This window comes from Heptranchias perlo, chromosome 9, assembly GCF_035084215.1.
Source record: "Heptranchias perlo isolate sHepPer1 chromosome 9, sHepPer1.hap1, whole genome shotgun sequence".
Lineage (NCBI taxonomy): Eukaryota > Metazoa > Chordata > Chondrichthyes > Hexanchiformes > Hexanchidae > Heptranchias > Heptranchias perlo.
The window spans coordinates 54160572-54181705 of NC_090333.1; the positions used below are offsets into that span (position 1 = coordinate 54160572).

General features: G+C 40.1%; 1 protein-coding gene across 4 annotated transcripts in view; it reads right to left on the reverse strand.

Annotated features, from left to right (window-relative positions):
* The window catches only part of smg7 (SMG7 nonsense mediated mRNA decay factor), a 138871-nt gene that overhangs the window by 99075 nt on the left and 18662 nt on the right, over positions 1-21134 (reverse strand). The window contains exon 2 of one of the 4 annotated variants that reach the window (XM_067990466.1): positions 10375-10447. The exons of the other annotated variants lie outside the window; for them this stretch is intronic. The gene's annotated coding sequence lies outside the window, so the exon portion shown is untranslated. The remainder of the gene's footprint in view (positions 1-10374; positions 10448-21134) is intronic. 4 annotated transcript variants of the gene reach the window in all.

The following is a 21134-nucleotide window of genomic DNA, read 5'->3' on the forward strand; positions in this document are numbered from 1 at the left end:
AGGGATAGAATTGAAAAGTGGAGAAGTTATGTTAATCTTATGTAGAACCTTGGTTAGACCACATTTGGAGTATTGTGGACAGTCTACTCTACCTAATATAAAAAGGATATAGAAGCACTGGAGAAGGTGAAGAAAACATTTGCTTGGATGATACCAGAACTGAGGGGTTATAACTATCAGGAGAGATTGAACAGGCTGGGGCACTTTTCTCTAGAAAAGAGAAGACTCAGGGATGACCTGATAGAGGTCTTTAAGATTATGAAAGGGTTTGATAGGGTAGGCATAAAAATGATGTTTCCACTTACTGGGGAAACCAGAACTAGGGGCCACAAATATGTGAAAGTCACTAATAAATCCAATAGGGAATTCAGGAGAAACTTCTGTACCTAGAGAATGGTTAGAATGTGGAACTCGCTACAAGGAGCAGTTGAGGCAATGAGCATAGATGCATTTAAGGGGAAGTTAGATAAACATTAGAGGGAGAAAGGAATAGAAGGATATGCTGATAGAGTTAGATGAAGTGGAGAGGGAAGACGGTTCTGTGGGGCATAAACACCGGCATGGACCTGTTGGGCTGAATGGCCTGTTTCTGTGCTGCACATTCTATGTAATTTTGTGTAGCTTAGGTAGCTCATGATTAGGACACAGGTTGGCCTCTCCCAGAACTATTCACTGATCATCTACTACTGTAACTGACAATCACTGTATTTCAATTGTATAAATAAGGATTTCTCCTACCAGATGATTATTTCATGAACTATATATCCTTCTAGTAATTGAGAAACACACTTAAAATTTATTGTACTGTGTGATGAAATTGTGATCAGAACTACATTACCACTCAAACACCAATTTGCAGTGCAAGAAGCAATTAAGCAGATCTCTTGCTTCAACTATGTTTTGAACCTTGTACACAATTGCAAGGCTCCTGAGAAGGACTCCACATCCCCAGCAAAAAGTAACGAGGAGTCAAATTCTGACGTAAAGAAATTACTGTACTTTGGAAAACAAAAATGAACAGGCTTCCTCCTGGTTGCTCTCATCAGGGTATCAGTCGGGTTTCCTGTACATTGAAAGCTAGTGGGGACAAAACAATCAGACCACTACTAGCTCCACACCACTTCCTCGACTCCCTTCAAAAATGTAAGCCAGTATCCACATATGAATTGGGTCTCTTTACAATGTTATTATTGTTAAGCTACGGATGTCTCCCTCTCTCACAGCAGCTGTTCACCATGACTACTGCTATAAAGTTCCTGACTTACCCACGCTTAAACCCACACTGCTTACAAATTTTCTTGTGGCTCTCTTCTGTCCCCTGCTGCATCTCCAGATGTTTACAACAGGTGCCATATCTCGACACATGCTAATTTTAACACCAAATTAAATACTACTTCATACAGCCAAAAGGGCCAGTCAAGACATTAATTTAGCTGTTAGCTGGACAACTAAGTGACAAACTTTTTCCTGTTCCATTAGCTGTATATTTGCTAATGGAAGTAATGTGCTATTTATTAACAGGTTCACAGAATATTAAAGGCAGCACCTCAGCTTGATTCGGCTGTTTAAAAAAAAGCTAATAGAATTCTAGGTTTTATCTGGAGGTATAGAATATTAAAAGCCAAGAGGTAACAAGGAGCCTATATAAAACCTTAATAAGACCTCAGAGTACTGTGTGCAGGATTGGGCTCCAAAATATATGAACAATATTGAGGCTTTAGACAGGTTACAATAAAGATTCACTAGGATGCTGCCTAGCATGAGAAAATACAAATGCAAAGACAGACTTTAAAAAATTGTGTTTCTTTTTGAATGAACAAAGCAGATTACGGCATGATATAATGGAAGTGTTTATAATTATGAAACAATGGACCAGGGTAGATAGAAGCAGACTGTTCTCAGTATGAGGGGTCAAGAACGAGTGGCCATAGATACAAGATTGAATACAAGAGATTTAGAACAGAAAGCGAGAGAAACTTCACACAGACAGTTATGAAACTGTGGAATTCACTTCCAGGGTTAGTGGTTGGGCCAGAAACTTTGTCAATATTCAAGATAGATTAGATAGTTGGATGAAGGATATGGGAACAAGGTGGGTAAATGTGATGTGATTAGAACTATTTACTCATGTGGAGGCCAAACACCGACATAGACTGGTAGGGCCAAATGACCTGTTTCTGTGTAACTTCTACACCAAAGCAAGCTTACACAACGCCTAGGAATTCATTGTTTTTGAATTGTGAAGTCAGCCGCATGATACAATATCACTCCAACACCAACTATTTATTTCTCTCTAGTTTTGTTTGTTGTATCAAATCCCTTTTTAGCTAGTTAATGTATTTACCAGTTATAATGAACTGATCCAATTGCCAGGAATAAAGAACTTCTTTTTGTAACAATGTGCATGCCTACGTACTGAAAGAACGTATCCAAAACAAGACTTTTCCCCTTACTTCTTGAAGGCATTGACCCAGGCTGTGATAGGTGTTCTGAAGTTACCTGTAACCCATCCAGTTCATTGCCCCAGCCAGCACTCTTCAATTAAACTAACAGAATACTGAACTATATTGTTGGAGAACAAGTCTGAGGCCATCATGCTGAAACTACAGTACTTGGCTCAGGCAGAACCTTAAGTGCTGCATTTAGGGTCACCAAGCCCGAAAAACATCCAAACCCAAGGGTAATGCAGAGAAGACCCACAAGACTAAACTCTAATGTCAGAAGGCCGAGTTATGAGGATGGGTAACAAAAATACAAGACTGAAAGGTGGTGAATAAGAGGGGACTTTATAGAGGTAGAGGGATTGGAAAAGGTGACTTGACCCCTCTTTTTCCTCACCTATATGCTGCCCCTTGGCGACATCATCCAAAGAAACAGTCAACTTCCATATGCATGCTAACAACAGCCAGCTCTATCTCTCCACCGCCTCTCTCAATCCCTCTAGTACCTCTGTGCTGTCAGATTGCTGTCTAACATCCAGTCTTGGATGAGCCACAATTTCGTACAGTTAAACAGTGGGAAGACCAAAGCCATTGTTTTCGGCCGTGCCACAATCTCTGGACCATCACCACTGATTCCATTTCCCTCTCTGTCACCGTCTCAGGTTGAAGCAAACTGCTCGCATCCTCAGCGTCCTACTGGACCCAGAGATGAGCTTCTGAGCACGTATCTCCATCACAACGGCCATCTACTTCCACCTCTGGAACACTGCCCACCTCCTCGCCTGCCTCAACCCATCTGCTACTGAAATTTTCATCCATGCCTTTGTCACCTCCAGATTAGACTATTCCAATATTCCCCTGGCCGACTTCGAGTCCTCCATGCTCTGCAAGCTTCAGCTCATCCAAAACTCTGCTACCTGTATCCTATTCCACACAAAGTCCTGCTTACCCATCATCTCTCTCCTTGCTGACCTACATTGGCTTTTGGTCACACAATGCCACCAATTTAAAATGTTATCCTTTGTTTAAATCCTTTCATGAGCTTGCCCCTATCTATATCTGTAACCTCCTCCAGGTGTACAACCCTGTCCAAACTCTCCGTTCCTCCGAATCTGACTTCTTGTGCATCGCCCCTCCCTTTGACTCACCATTGACAGCCATGCCTTCAGCCATCTCATCCGCATGGTCTAGAATTCCTTCTCTAAACACTGTTGATCCCCGCCTCCTTCTCCTCCAAGACTTCTTAGAACCCAGCTCTTTGACCAAGCTTTTGGTCATCCCTCCTAATATATCCTTCTTTAGGTTGGCATCCATGTGTCTGAAAATGTTTCTGCAAAGTACCTTAGGACATTTTCTACATTAAAGGCATTATATCAAGGCAAGTTGTTGTGAATCCATAGCACTATTTTAATTTAAACCACATTATGGAGCAAGTGGAGAATATATGTATGGCAAGTTCAGGGTTGACATGATGAAGCACATTGATGCAAAGAGTGATTAATTCCTGGAATGCGTTCCTGGGTAGAGAAGTATGGAACTATTCAATTCAATTATTCAATGGTGTGATGGGGAGAGCCATGGGTTTCTGTGGAGGCATGAATTACTTGAGCTGAATAGCCTCTCTCATCTGTACTTAGCTTTGTGACATAACGATTCCCAACAGCTAATGAATTTGCATTTGCTTTGCCTCCAGCTTACATCTAAATTCCAACTATACTACAGAAGACCCAACATCAAGTGAACAACTTCCACAGAATAAACAAGACCGCAAAATTGCCTCCAAGGGCACGCAGCCCAACCATTTCACCAGGACATATTACTCTGTCTGGAGTCAAAGCGGCTCTGGATGCCTGGGCTGCTTACTTGATGTGGAGATGCCGGTGATGGACTGGGGTTGACAAATGTAAGGAATCTTACAACACCAGGTTATAGTCCAACTGTTTTATTTGAAAATCACAAGCTTTCGAAAGCTTGTGATTTTCAAATAAAACAGTTGGACTATAACCTGGTGTTGTAAGATTCCTTATACTTGTTTCTTGACTGATAATGCAGCCTATCCATATAGGCCAGTAATGCTGTTTATACATTGCTGGCCTGTCCTAACCTCCCCATCAAAATAGCTGGGAAGATCCACAGGTTGTTGCTTTAAATTTACTTTACTCAGAATACACCCACAATGTAAACAGGGTAGATTCAGAGCACAAGTGTTTTTCTCGCACATTATGGATACTGCTTCTATTGGAAACAATTCCACAATGTGAACATGGCATAAATTTCTGCACTATCAACTGGCTCACACCAGCATAACTAGAAGCAGTTCACAACATACAACTATCACATGGTTCAATTTAAACACATTTTTGTTGTGGAATACTTCATGAAGATGCCATGGAATACAGTTTTAAGTCATTCATATCTTTGCTAACATATAAAGACAGCCCACAGAGATTAATCCAAATTTCCATCAATTATTTCTTCTCCCAACCAATATTATTCCCTCTCCTCCTGAAGATTTGGACACCTTCATGGAGTGTTTTCGCAAGCATGTTTGTCACTCCCTAGTACCTTGCACAAGTGGCTGTTATTCAAGTGTGAGCTTTGACAATAAACATCAGCTAGTTACCTGACTGCAAGCCTGATCCTGTCTTCACCTGATATCCACACAATACAAACTTATAACTCAAATCACTGAATAGCTATCAAAAGGGAGGGATCATAATTGATTTCTCCCCCCCCCCCCCCCACCAACCAGTAGATTCCTAATCTATTTGTTTTTGAGTACACATTTTTGTTTCAGAACAACAGTATACAACCTCCCTAATTGATCAGTGGATACGAGTAACATAAGAACATAAGGAATAGGAGGAGTGGGCCATACGATCCCTCGAGCCTGCTCCACCATTCAATAAGACCATGGCTGATCTTCGACCTCAACTCCACTTTCCCACCCGATCCCCATATCCCTTGACTCCCTTAGAGTCCAAAAATCTTTCAATCTCAGTCTTGAATAGAATCACAGAAAGGTTACAGCACGGAAGGAGTCCATGCCAGCTCTATGCGAACAATCCAACTAATCCCACTCCCCCGCCCTATCCCCGCAACCCAGCAAACTTTTTCCTTTCAAGTACTTATCCAGTGACCTTTTGAAACCCACGATTGAATCTACCTCCACCATTCCCACCCCCGCAGTGCACTCCAGATCATAACCACTCGGTGCGTAAAAAAGTTTTTCCTCATGTCACCTTTGGTTCTTTTGCCAATCACCTTAAATCTATGTCCTCTGGTTCTTGACCCTGGGAACAGTTTCTCTCTATCCACTCTGTCTGGACCCTTCATGATTTTGAATACCTCTATCAAATCTCCTCTCAATCTTCTCTGTTCCAAGCAGAACAACCCCAGCTTCTCCTGTCTATCCATGTAACTAAAGTCCCTCATCCCTGGAATCATTCTCGTAAATCTTTTCTGCACCCTCTCTAAGGCCTTCACATCTTTCCTAAAGTGCAGTGCCCAGAACTAGACACAATACTCCAGTTGTGGTCGAACCAGTGTTTTATAAAGGTTCATCATGACTTCCTTGCTTTTGTACTCTATGCCTCCATTTATAAAACCCAGGATCCCGAATGCTTTTTTTTAAAACCGCTTTCTCAACCTGCCCTGCCACCTTCAATGATTTGTGCATATATATCCCTAGATCTCTCTGCTCCTGTACCCCTTTTAGAATTGTGCCCTCTAGTTTATATTGTGTCTCCTTATTCTTTCTACCAAAATGTATAACTTCGCATTTTTCTGCATTAAATTTCATCTGCCATGTGTCCACCCATTTCACCAGCCTGTCTATATCCTCTTGAAGTCCATCACTGTCCTCCTCACTGTTCACCACACTTCCAAGTTTTGTGTCATCTGCAAATTTGGAAATTGTGCCCTGTACACCCAAGTCCACGTCATTAATATATACATATATCAAGAAAAGCAGTGGTCCTATACCGATCCCTGGGGAACAACACTGTACACCTCCCTCCAGTCCGAAAAACAACCGTTCACCACTACTCTCTGCTTCCTGTAATACTCAATGGCTGAGCATCCACAGCCCTCTGGGGTAGAGAATTCCAAAGATTCAAGACCCTCTGAGGGAAGAAATTTCACCTCATCTCAGTCCTAAATGGCCGACCCCTTATCCTGAGACTATGCACCGTAGTTATAGACACTCCAGCCAGGGGAAACAGCTTCTCAGCATCTACCTTGTTAAGCCCTCTCAGAATCTTCTACGTTTCAATGAGATCACCTCTCATTCTTCCAAACTCCAGAGTATATAGGCCCATTCTACACAATCTCTCCTCATAGACAGCTCCTACACAGACCCAGTTACCTCGTACAGAGAGCCAGGAACTTCTGGCTCCAACACAGATGCATTCAACTGACCCATGCAGACCAGCTAGGTACAAAATTCAATCCTAGTCAGGGTTGAATTAGTCAATTTTAGCTGAGCTGATAGTAGGAAGTGGGGGGGGAAATAAATCACTATCCAGTGACCCCTGCTGCACGTGTGCACATCAGGATCAGGGTTGACTGCAATGCCCCATACGGTCGATTAGTCTGCCAATACTCATCGTCAAGGCACCGAAACAGGAACATCCGTGGAACTGGAATCAACCGGCATATCATACAATATAAATGCTGATGGCAGTAGGGAATAAAAATTTACCTCATTAACTAGAAGCTGCAATTTATACTAGTTCTGAACTAAATTCAAAGCTGTGAGAAATGCAATGTCCAGAAACATCAGATTACAATTAGATTACACTTCTCTTTTTAGCAATCTGAACTCAATATGAATCATACATATTCCATGCTTGGCTCTCATCATGTTCTGTATTGTTTAGATGTACAGAATGTTGTGTGGAAATAATACAGTATCGGGTTTTCTCGAACAATACCACTATTCTGGTGAAATGTAAGGAATCTTACAACACCAGGTTATAGTCCAACAGTTTTATTTGAAAATCACAAGCTTTCGGAGCTTTCCTCCTTCGTCAGGAGTGTGAAGGTTTCCATAAAAGCACCGCATATATAGTCACAGAACAATGCCTGGTGATTACAGATAACCTTTCCAACTGCCTGTTATCACACCTCTGCATGGATGGTGTTCAGACAGGGGAACATTACACCCAAGACCACTGAATACGCAAGCGGTCAGATTACAAAGACAATCTGACCGCTTGCGTATTCAGTGGTCTTGGGTGTAATGTTCCCCTGTCTGAACACCATCCATGCAGAGGTGTGATAACAGGCAGTTGGAAAGATTATCTGTAATCACCAGGCACTGTTCTGTGACTATATATGCGGTGCTTTTATGGAAACCTTCACACACCTGATGAAGGAAGAAAGCTCCGAAAGCTTGTGATTTTCAAATAAAACTGTTGGACTATAACCTGGTGTTGTAAGATTCCTTACACTTGTCCACCCCAGTCCATCACCGGCTTCTCCACATCATGACTACTTTGGTGGCACTGGATGATCATTTTTACCACATGTAACTTGCCTGTTTCAACAATTGCTCTGGTACAGCCCATAATCAGTGCTACTGCTGGAATGCAATACTTTACTTGTCAATCTGGAACCACCCCCTTCATTTTCAATCCTAACCAATAAAAGCAGACATGCATTGTTGTAGTACACCTGTTCAGCTTTCACCTTAGTACTTTACTACAGAGCTATAGATCACAAAGGATTCAGTGTAATGTACTGTGCATTTTTTTAAAAACTGTGTGGCATAAAAGAATCAGTCAAAAATTAAAGCACAATAAATCTATGGAACAAAAAAAAACTCAGATCAGTCATCCCAAATTTATTTACCGTAGCACGTAAAAGCAATGTTCAGTACTGGACTTTAGTAACCATTGTGTTAGCTGTTCCCAGGCTTACAATTTGTGAAATCAAAAAACTATAAACTGATCTCTGAAGAGCATTTACAATAAAATACTATAGAAGAGAGTGAATAGCACTCATATTTTTGGTGCAATTTATCATCAACAACAGCAACAACTTGCATTTATATAGCGCCTTTAACATAGTAAAACATCCCAAGGTGCTTCACAGGAGCGTTATCAAACAAAATTTGACACCGAGCCACATAACGAGATATCAGGACAGGTGACCAAAAGCTTGGTCAAAGAGGTAGGTTTTAAGGAGTGTCTTAAAAGGAGTGAGAGGCGGAGATTTTAGGGAGGAAATTCCATCATTTAAACTTTAGATGGACAAGTCCAAATTATCGGAAGAAATGGATCTATCATTAAAAACCACAAGACCTATGGAGCTGTAATATTTGTACTGCTGCAATATTAGTGCTTCACCACAAGACAGAGCTCTATTCCAAAAATTCCCCAAGAATCTCTACTGGCAGAAACATGGCACTGCAATATAATGTAGGCCAAAATCACCTGCAAGATGCCAGAGGACTTGTGCATTTTGGCACCGTCAGGTTCTGGGCCCAGAAGTGTTCAAACATTCTTACAGACCTACTCAGAATATTTCAATGCATGCTAAATACAGTACTCGCCTGGGATTCATGCTGTAGAATACATTTGCTTGAGCAATTGTTCAACAGGTGGTACTACAAGACAAGGCACCTTAAAGGAATTGAGTCTTTGGGTACCAGTTTAAACATCAATTAAAAAAAATCTGAATCTAGCAAATTAGTAGGAAGCACTTTTTCCACACAAAGCGTAGTGGAAATCTGGAACTCGGTCCATCAAAATGCTGTGGATGGTGAGTCAATTGAAATTTTCAAGACTGAGTTCGAGAGATTTTTGTTAGGTTAGGGTACCGAGAGATGCAGAGCAAAGGCAGGTAAATAGAGTTGAGGCACAGATCAGCTACGGCTGAACAGAATGGTGAAACAGACTCGAGGGGCTGAATGGCCAACTCCTGTTGCTATGTTCCATTTCATCAAGAAGCATCATATTCAGAGTACATTCCTGATATTTTGACTCATGTATATTAGAATCCAGGAAAGTGTGAAGCACCAAAAAACAGTTCATGTAAGATCACTTTAAAAGAACTTCCAGAAGTTTAATAAGGAAGTTGCCATGGCAGTGAACCCACCCAGCTCCATGTACAACTTTTAGAATGCCACCTTCCATGATTACTTATGTATCCCAAAACAGTGGTCACTGCACTTCAAAAAAAAGTGAAATGTTTTGAGACATTTAGACATAGAAGTTGCTATATAAATGCAAGTGTTCAATTATTATGCATGCAAGGAATAGATATATTACCTACTCTGGAACACTATACTTCAAGTCATATTATCCCCCATAAAACACAGAATAAGAATACCCAGTTATATTGGGAAAAAGGTCACAGGCACAATATCCACTTCAAACAATGAGATTAGTTTGTGTAATTTTCTGTCTTCTTATGTTATATCCCGTATCCTTGTGCTAGCCCCTTTAGTTCTTTTATCCAAGGAGGTAGGTATAATTAATTATAAATCAAATCATAAAACATTGACAAGTAAAAGCATTGGTTCCAACAAACTGTTGCCAGATTAGGTACAATGGCTGAGTGGGGGGATGGGGGAAGAGCATAGAGCTTGTACTTTTGAAGAATGAGGAGTATCCTACTTTTGTGGGCAATTAATCCTTCTTCATTTGACCATTATCCTGTGCAGTAGTGTGCCATATCTGCACTTCAACTTGACCTTCCTAATCTCAATTCCTCTTGAGGAATACGTTCAAATTGCAATGTTTAATAAATGTGGTCTCTGTGCTCCAACTAACATCCTATCAAAAAAGGTCCAACGCTTCCTTTTTGAAACAAACAAAAGTAGTACCACTGAAGTGGAATGTCCTTTGAACTCACTGACATTCTGTCAGTTAGTCAGTAATGGTGCAAAATACAAACAACTACACACAACAACTTGCACAGTGCTAACCTTTGGTTGGTGATGGGTTTGCCCAGAATGCATATACCATGGGGGCAAATAGCTGTTGTGGTTTTCTGGCATCCTTAGTATAATCCATGTAATAAAGACAGTGAAAAAAGGAAATGGCTGTTAAGTAAGAATACATAGTTTAGCACAGCAGTTGCAATTATTAATCACGTTATACTTACTTGAGATAGTTACGTTTAATAACTACTATAAATCTATGGTGTGTCATTTCCACTGTTCACATATTTGTTTATTGTATAATAAACTCAGATGCATTTAAGGGGAAACTAGATAAGCATAGGAGGAAGAAAGGAATAGAAGGATATGTTAATAGGGTGAGATGAAGTAAGGTGGGAGGAGGCTCGTGTGGAGCATAAACACCGGCAAAGACCTGTTGGGTCGATTGGCCAGTTTCTGTGCTGTAAAATTCTATGTAATTCTACGTAAATACCTTTGGCAGTTAAAGCTTAAGTCAAAAGTTAAGGTAGTGTTATTCACCTTCCAAAGCCAAGAAAGTAACGTGTGAAAACTAGCAAGCTCAATTAAAGTGAAGAGGATTTGATCCCTAGGCATGCTACAAATTAATCTAGGCACGTGAAAACATTTTCTAGGATAGGGAATGAAGGGTCACCTACGGGAGAGGTGAAGGACTCCAAAAACTTAAAAATTAAATAAAGAGAGTAAAAGAGCTGTTACGGGGAGCGGGCAGGAAATTGGACATGAATTTAGATTTGAGGTTAGGATCAGATCAGCCATGATCTTAATAAATGGCAGAGCAGGCTCGAAGGGCCGATTGGCCTACTCCTGCTCCTATTTCTTATGTTCTTATTAACAAACATTTCCTATAATAGGGTGCCCAGAACTGCATGCAATACTTCACTGTAGCTTAGCCAATATCTTCTACAAATTCAACATCATTGCCTTACTTTTGTTTTATGAATCTGACCATGACAGCAAGAAGCTTTATCTATACATCATTGCTGTACGTTGAATCTACTGTATGTACTTAGTACTGCTAACTTCATAGCTATTGCTTTCCAGTTGCAGTGCTGTCACTAGGCTTATGTAGCACATTGGTATCAATGCAATAAAAAATGTACTTATGCCAAAACATCATGATGTTGTGCCAATACTCTCGTGTGATTCAAATTGATAACGTTGTCGACTATCGGGTGAAAGTTCAGTTAAAAACTGGTGCCCCATTTATTATACTGAAGTGCTTTCAATGGCAAGTACAATATCAAAAACATTCCATAATATTAAACAAAGTAGCCCATGTTTCTCTGAAGGGGCAATTCACCTCCTTGCAAAGTATGTTTTGTTCTCTGCCCTGGAGTAAAAGCTATCAATGCAATCAATCCATGAATGGAGCTGACACTTTGGAGTCGATTTTAACTCTGCCGCCCGGGGGAAATGGGCCGGGAGGGTGGGGGGCAGTCAACTGAAATTGAGCAAGGAACTTACCCATTTCTCTCCTGCAGGCAGAAAGGACACCTGCCCAGATCAGGCTCAGACTGCTATTTTTACCCAAGACCTGAGTGGGGGAGTAGTGGTGGCTTTCCCGCCAGGACAAAGCTATCAGGATCAGAATCGAAGGCCAGATGAGGCCCAGGTAAGTGCACATTATTTATTTATTTATTTATTAAACAGGTTTCCTTGCAGGAGGAGCAGGAGTGCTCCGTTGCCCGGACCCCCAGCAGAAGCCTCCGAGCTGCCCAATTTTAACTGCTCTTTTTTTTTGCTAAAACAAAAATGTCATTCTTCAGTCTCATTTGAGGTTCACCAATTCTGTACTCGTGTCCTTTAATTCTAGTGATTACCCTGTTTACATCCACATTAGCCATACTTTCCAGTATTTTTAACTCCTGGATCAGTTTCTCTCTCAAATTTCTTTTCTCCAAGGAAAAAAGTCAGCCTGTTTGTTTTATATTGAATGTTTTATTTTGAATTCCTGAATCATCTTTGCTATTCTTTGAACCTTCTCCAACACAAAGTCCTTTTGAAGGTAAGCATGCAAAATTAAATGGTCTCATAAGAGGTTAAAATAACCTGTTCCAAACTTGATCAAAATGCACGAACATTCATTGATCAAACCAAGGTTCATTTCGCTCCCCACTTCTCCCCATCACTACCGTTGCCAATAGAGAGTGAACCACGTTGGACACATTTCAAGTCTTCTACATCAATATTTTTCTAAATAAAATGCAACAAGCCACTCCTCAACCCATCTACTTAATTTGTAGATACCTCAACGCTGCCAACCCTTCTATGCCATCACCTAATCACAGAGCTTGATGGCAATAACAGCACTAGCTTTCCCCAGAAAAAATATGGATAATGCAAACTGAGGACTCAGAACAAGCACCTCTAGAATTCCACAAGTTAAAGAGGTCCCTCCCCCGAAGAATCATGTCCTTTATCAACAGTTCTGTATCAATTGCCAGTTTCCAATCTTGCAATTTAATGCTGTTAATTTCTAACACCTGCATACTTTTTTTAAAATCCTCAGATGAAAAACTTCAAATACTTCCTGAAAATTCAAAATACTAAACCAATTGATATCCCTCAGCTAATCCATTACATCCTAAAAGAATCTTGTAGATACCTAAGATATAGCCTATTTCCTTAAATTCTTTAAATACACTCCTACCGTATTCCGTAACACGTGGCTCACAATCTTCCCCACTACCAATATTGACTTATATCATCAACAATTTCCCTATTCCTGTCTGGACATTTGAATACAGGAACTGCATGAATTCTAGCACTCGTACAATCCCCGTATTATTGCCACCCTAAAAATATGGACCAAAAAACAGGTATGTTTTCCTGACATTACTTTGAAGATTCTGACCAAAATTTCAGAAGTTATGAGTTTCTTTATAACGTGCAATACCAACTACAAGTGTCCGCCTTGGCTCAGTGGTAGCATTTTCACCTCTGAATCAGAAGGTCATGGGTTTAAACCCCACTCCTGGATTTGAGCACATAATCTAGGCTGACACTTCAGTGCAGTACTGAGTGAGTACTACACTGTCAGAGGTGCCATTTTTTGGATAACACTTTAAACCTCTCACGTGAATGCAAAAGATCCCAGGATACTATCTGAAGAGCAGAGGAGTTCTCCCAGTGTCCTGGCCAATATTTAAGAGTCAATCAATATCACTAAAAAAGATCTAGTCATTTAACTCAGTGATGTTTGTGGGACTATGCCGTGTGTTTCTCTACATTACAACAGTGCCTACACTTCAATAGTACATCATTGGATTGTAAAGCATTTGGAACATCTTAAGGTTGAGAAAGGCACTATGTAAATATAAATTCTTGTGTCATGGCTAAATTAGGATTTTCAATTTGTATTTAAACACCTCAAATCTAAATTTGCCATGAAAAATCCCAGGAAAGGGGCAGTTTCATTTCAGCAGCAGAGTAGCTTTGCATCAATTCTAGTCCGTGAAAATCGACATAATGCCCCATAATTAGGCCACTGATGTGATTTTTACAGAAAAATGGACAGTATTATGGAACTTGATCCTCAAAACTCAGTCACCATAAATCAATACCCCAATTATATAGTTACATAGAATTTATAGCACAGAAACAGGCCATTCAGTTCAACTGGTCTATGCCAATGTTTATGCTCTACACAAGCCTCCTCCCACCCCTCTTCATCTAACCATATCTTTCCATTCCTTTCTCCCTCATTTGCTTATATAGCTTCCCCTAAACTAGACCCCAACGGAATTATAAAATGCGATCTCCCAAACGCAAGTAAAAATCGTGCAATAAATGGAATTTTACATTCATTCATTTATAAGCCAGTGGCTCTATCCGCAATCTATTTTCTGCCATGTCATAACTGGAGGAAAACACACCAGCCAGGTTATACTCGACAGAGAGCTATGCATTCTTACAATTACAGAACAGCACTGCATATGTACGCATGCAACTCAACATACCGCAAATATGCCTGTCTACATAATGGCGCTCTGAATTTGAGGAAACTGGAGCTTTCAGTATACAAGAATTGCTCAAATTAGGTGTAAACAGCAGCATTAAACATTTTTTCTGACTCATGATATATTTCTATTCAATTTAACCCTTAAACTCCAAAGGAAGAGAAATTCCTTTGTCCCTCATGCCATCAATCAATTTTTCTCAGTGTCAGCCTTAGCTCAGTAGTAGCACTCTTGCTGCTGAGTCCGAAAGTCGTGGATTCAAGCACCGCTTGAGCACATAATCTAGCATGACACTTCAGTGCAGTACTGAAGGAGTGCTGCACCATCAGAAGTGCAGTCCATTGGATGAAACGTTAAACCAAGATTTCATCTGCCCGCTCAGGTGTACGTAAAAGATTCCAGCGCCATCGATTTCATTACTGTTCGTGGGACCTTGTACATAAATTGGCTGCTGTGTCTGTGTACATTATAACAATAACTATATTTCAAAAGCAATTAATTGACTGTGAAGCACTTTGGGATGTCCTGAGGACGTGAAAGACACTATCTAACAAAATCCGTTTTTGTGTTGGTTCTTCAAGAACACTTTCTGCAACTTATTTTGTAAGCTAAAGAAATTATATGTCTAGCCAATATGGGCTAGATATTACCATTTCTCCTTTTCCCTCATAAGCAACTTTTCCCATTTAATTATTCACGTGTTTCATTGATTCTCTGCTCTGTGTCCACTTTTCCTGTAACTCCCTGTTCCAATGCAACTACCAGCCTTTTCACAGCATCAAACTGCCTAATCAAAGTCACAAAATACATCCTCTGGGACTGTGGTATTTATCCCTCCTTGTCCTCTCTGTAGTTGACCGCACTATTCTCCTCTGTTGTCCAACTTTGAGAGATTGCCCACCCATAATTTTATTACAACTTATCCAAATGTAGCCAATGCGTCTCCAACAACGTTCTTCCCTCCCCCACACCACTGTCTATAGCACCTGCCATAAACTCTGCTCCTTTGCCACCGATCTCATCCCCGTTCTTCGCCGTTATCTCAAGCTCAACCAGATAGTTTACAACCTCAATGTCCCGTTCAACCAAATGCAGTTTCATAATTTTCCATCACAAAGACCATTTACTTCCACCTCCAATCTTACCTTAGCCCGCTCATTGCTGAAACCCCCAAACATGCTTCAATCATCTCCAGATCTGACTACTCCAATGTTGGCTTTCTTTTTTCCACCCTCTGTAAATACCAACTTGTTTAAAATTCTGCCACATGCATCCAATCCAATACGTCATGCTCAGCCATCACCCCAACCCTCACTGACCTACAACGGCTCCCCATCCCTCAAACGTAACAAAGTCTTTGGTTCATCTTTAAAGTTTTGCCTGGCCTCACCCCAACCTATCGCTGCAGTCTTCTCCAGCCCCACATCCCATCCCATCCCCACTAAAACAATCTATTCCTCTGACTCTGGCCTGTTCAGTGTCCCTCTTCCCTTCTTCACCTGGGTCTTATACTCTGGAATTCCCTCCCTCGACCTCCACCTCCTTCTCATTTAAAAATCTTCTCAAAACCCATCTCTGAACAAGCTTTTGACAACCCTTCCTCCCTTCCTTAATCTCTCCCTTCATGGCTCAGTGCCCATTTTCGTTAAGTTTATCTGTAAAGCACCTTAGGACAGTCCTTATATTAAAGGCACTATATAAATGAAATTTAATAAAGTAGCCTATAAATGATTCAATTTTCTAGGCTCTTATTTATCATCAATACCCTCCTCACAGTTCAAAATTTCCACTCTTTAAATTAAACTATATCAACCCTAAATTCAAGTCATTTTGTGAAGATTTTTTAGGATGGAACCCATGACAAATTCCACAATACAAAAAAAAACTTAATTAAGGGCAATTACCAAGCAATATACAGGTTCAAATATTTAAACATAGTTATCTTGATGCCTCAGGCAAAATTGGATCCTCATATACATGGTGTTGGCTGACAGATAAGACAAACTGGACAAAAATACATCTTCAAAATATGATGGTAGCATCTAGCAATCCTAACTCTAGAATAATCCAAACCCAAATACACACATGGCCCATGCAATATGAAGACACATACAGCAGACCTAACTCCATATTTGCATATTCTAGTCTTCAATAAGATCAGGCAAGTACAAGCCTTTGATCTGCTTAAATTTATCTATATTTATTTTATATATAGCCATAGAATTAAAATTCACAGTGCACAAAATGTTTCCATCAGACAGATCATTGCACTGTGTTTAACAAACTCAGCTCGACACTGTTGGAATATAGCACAGTTGCAGACCTCATTCTCCTTCCATCTAGTGGAAGCCTAGCCTAGCAAAAATTTACGCTCTATGCGGTCCATTCATTGCATGTGCATCATCATGATTAGAGAACGTGCAGAAGAGTAAGTTCACTGTGAAGGTTGTGATTTGCAAACAAAACCCAGACACATTAAAAAGCTCCGAAATTAATATCATACAAACAAAAGCAAACATATTTAAGCAGTGTCATGATGTTTGATGATTAAAGGGAATATACTTGCAGGCAAGATCAGCTTCAACTAATTAAGTTGATACCTCCTTGACTTGTGCTTAAACTAAAAAATTTTCAGCCATAAACAATCACCTCAAGTCAGTAGTCTTTGAATGGCATAGAACTGGATTGATTTGTTTAAACAGAAAATGTTAAAGTACAATATTGACTGAAAATTTTGTTCCAAATAGAAAAGCAGGCAATTCTCACTTCTCTTTTTGACCCCAAAGTTGTCAAAACAGCATCAGGACATCCTGCCAAGCTCTGCACCTGCTTACAGTGGTCCTCATATTTCTAATGTATCTGTAGCCATGGAAAGATTCAGTGTTGATTTTAAAAGCTTCATATTAGAGCCACTTGGATACAGAATTAACTGGAGCAGTGCAAACTTATTCTTGGGCAGAATAAGGACAAAGATAGATAAGACAGATGTCCACTTCCAGATACTAAATGAATACATAAATATATTGGAGCTTATTTAGTTACTACTTTGTGTATTCATCTATTACGATTTATAGCATACAGTTTTTGTATATTACAGGATACGGTAACCTAGTGGTCCTGGTACTTGACTAGCAACCCAGAGGTCGTGAATTCAAATCCTATCATGGGAACTTATTAAATGGAATTCAATAATCTGGTAATTTGGGGGCCAGCACCAGAAAATGATCTTACGACTGCTGTAGAAATCCATCTGGTTCACTAATGTCATTCAAGGAAGGGAGCTTGCTTACCCCCACCTGACCTACACATGACTCCAGTTCCACACTACGTGGTGTGCAATAAATACTGCTGGATCAATGTTGCCCACAACTCGAGAACAAAAAAACCAGAAATAAGCGTCAGAATAAAAATCCTGGGAGCACTGCAATTTAAAAGCAGAGAAGCACAATTAACCCACTGCCCGAACTTAATTAGGAAAATGCCAGTGAAAAGTTTATTTTCAGTTTTATGTTTCAGCAATTGAAAATGAAGTCTCATTTTAGCAAATTACTTATAACTGTATATTTAAATAGTGCTCCTAAAAAAGTTACACAACTGCCTTATTCTCTCCCATTTGAACGAGTAGGGAACAAACATGAATAAATGAAAAATGTACACAAGAGGTAAGCAGAATTCAGAAAGTTTAGATTTCTACCTCTGCATACAGGGTTTCGTTTGCAGCATTCAAACAAGAATAGAGTGCTGCAGATGAATACATAATTACAGTAGGTAAACATGATTTGAGGTGGGGTTTAGAAAGAATGGGGTGTGAACTGTATACAGATGAGGTGGTCAGACAACCAGCCAGTTTTGAGTTTAAATGAACCAAAGGTCAGATGAGTTCATTGCTTGTGTACAAGTTTGCCTAGCAGCTGTAATTATGGCTGAGACAATTTTTCTGATTTTATCTGAAAATTTTAATTACTCAACTGACTGATATCACAAGATAAATATGAGTGGGGAAGGACAGTGAGCCTATCTTAGCTCATCTATTTAGTCCCCCAATAACAGCATTCAACTGTTTCTTCAATTACTCCGAGGTTGCTGCCTCCACTACCCTACTTCACAAAGAACTTCCTGCCATTGGTGATAAATTTGCCAGTTACCAAATTACCACAATCTGGTGCAGCAATAGATTCCAGAAACAAATAGAAGATAGCCACGACAATTCCACACCGGTGTTAGAGAAAAGTGAAAATTTGAGTTGATAACATTAATCATTTAAAAGCTGTAACTGAAGGTTAAGCTGTCAATATAAAAAGATCAAATTCTGACAAAGTTTATCCAAAGCTGCCAGAGGGCAGTCAGAGAACTAGATCATTCTGGGACCGAATTTATAAGCAGCCCCTTTATTCTGGCTAATGGAACTTGGATTAGTTAAGAGTCAGGTGTCAGCTTCTGAGGCCTACTCAAGTCCAAAAAGATATGAGCAATGCCATGGGAGATCAACTAGTGTTTAGAATTAGCAAGCTTCAGGTGAGACTTGTAATTAAAAGACATTTTCCCACATAATAAATAGGTAGGAGCAGACTCTCCGCAAAACCAGAAAATGCTCATGAGCATCTGGTTGGGAACTGGAGTGAAGGCTTTAGGGATGAATCATAACAGTTCCAGTGCTACTTAGAATTTGTACAGCCAAAAGGTTGAGTGTTACAATACTAATGCACATAGTCCATAATACCATAAGAGACAGGAGCAGGAGTAGGCCATTTGCCCCTTCAAGCCTGCTCCGCCATTTAATGAGGTCATGGTTGATCTAATTTTTACCTCAACTCCACTTTCCCGCCTTTTCACCATACCTTTTGACTCCCTTGCTGATCAAAAGTTTGTCTAACTCAGCCTTGAATGTGTTCAATGACCCAGCCTCCACAGCTTTTTGGGGTAAAGAATTCCAAAGATTCACAACCCTCTGGGAGAAGAAATACCTCCTCATTTCCGTCTTAAATGGGCGACCCCTTATTCTGATGCAAATAAGACGTGTAAACCCTAGTCATCTCAGTTCCCAATCTGAGCTCTCCATGAAGGGGCTCCGTACAATACCACCTTGTAAAAGGGGAGAGGAAACAAAATTTAGAGGGAAAGTCACTTGGGTAGTCCTTAGCATTTCCTGGCAACAGGATAGAGGGTTGTTGCAGATAATTTGGGAGCAGGCCAACAGCCCACCCCGCTTGACAGCAGAGATGCCTGCGCCAGCCATATCAAGAATGAGGGATAATTTGCAAAAATAAATTTTTAAAAACATACAGCCAAAGAAATTAGGCTTTTACCAAAAAAATCAATCAGTTTGGTCCAGTTGTTAGCACATTCCCCTCGAGTCAGAAGATCATAAATTTAATTCTCACTCCAGTACTGAAAGAGTGCTGCATTAATAGAAGTGCTGCCCTTTGGATGAAATGTTCAAACAAGACTGCATGTTCCTGTAATTCAGGTGGGCTTTAAAAGATCCTTGGCATTATTAGAGATGGGAGGTCTCCCAGTGTCCTGCCAACACCTATCCCTCAATCAACCCCAAAACAAATTAACTGGTCATTCATCCAATTGCACAAATTTGCTGCCATGTTTCCCTACAAAACAATCACTATACTTTAAAAGTATTTAATTATGCACAAAGTGCTTTGGCACATTTGGGAGATGTATGCAGGTGCTTTATAAATGCAAGACGCTGGTTTGGATTCAAAATCATGCAGTATTGAAATCAAACCCCAAATAGCACGAAGTCAACCTGTAATTTGTTACGAAATAGTACAAAGTCTAGCTAAATATCCAGTCAGCGCTTCGCAGAGTGAAAATTGCAGGTGATGCAGATTACTTTTTCAAACAGTGTTATACACCTGAACAACAAAGATCTAGTACATAATTTTACATTTGCTTGGAATAACTGATGTCATTGGTCTTCAGCTGACCAGTATTGTAGCACACAAGCATGGTTTGGCACTAGGCCAGCCCATCAAGAAATTATTTTAATTTCTGATCACAAAGTTTTAAAAAAATTATAATCAGAATGCAAGCTAGGAAATCTGTCAATTAGTATGCTTTATGATGAACAAATATTTCAAGTATTAATTATGAAGTGACCACAGACATTCATCAAGTATGAAGCTGAAGGGGGGGGGAAAAAGAGGAAAACATTACAACAAGCTAATACATTATGTAATTCTTTCAGTGAAAACAGGATTTCTATTTCCACTGGTATTTTTGCACACAAATGTGATCAGGAATTGCCATTCCTCGAAAGGCTGACCAGGTAACGCAAGCAGGGTTACAATGTATCATAGTTAGCTCCACCCACTGCTGCTCAAGATATTCCACACTCAGCACATTTCAAATAATGTCTTTCAAATCTGTATTCACACATTAAGAATATCCCCATTGCCAGTAATGCTACAATGACATACCTTCAGAAAAAATTAAATAGGTGCAACAGATTTAGAAATAGCCGTACGCATATTCCTGGCCAGTTGCTCTCTGATGGTTCATTTAAGGGCCCATTCACCGTGTGTGTGACTAGGTATCTAATAGCCTGCCAGTACTCACCAATGAGGACATCATACCCAGTCCTGTCCTCATCTGACACCTCAGTTCAGGAAGAGTCAATGGATAACAATCAGCAGCAGAAATCCTGGCTGATTTTTCAGATCCTTAACCCAAAGGCACTAAGGCCAATCACAATGCCCCACGGCTATTCTGGTTGAGGTCAGCTCAACTCATCGCAAATCAGAAAACTTCTTAGCTTATATGGCTTAGTTCCACACTTGTACAAGGAAC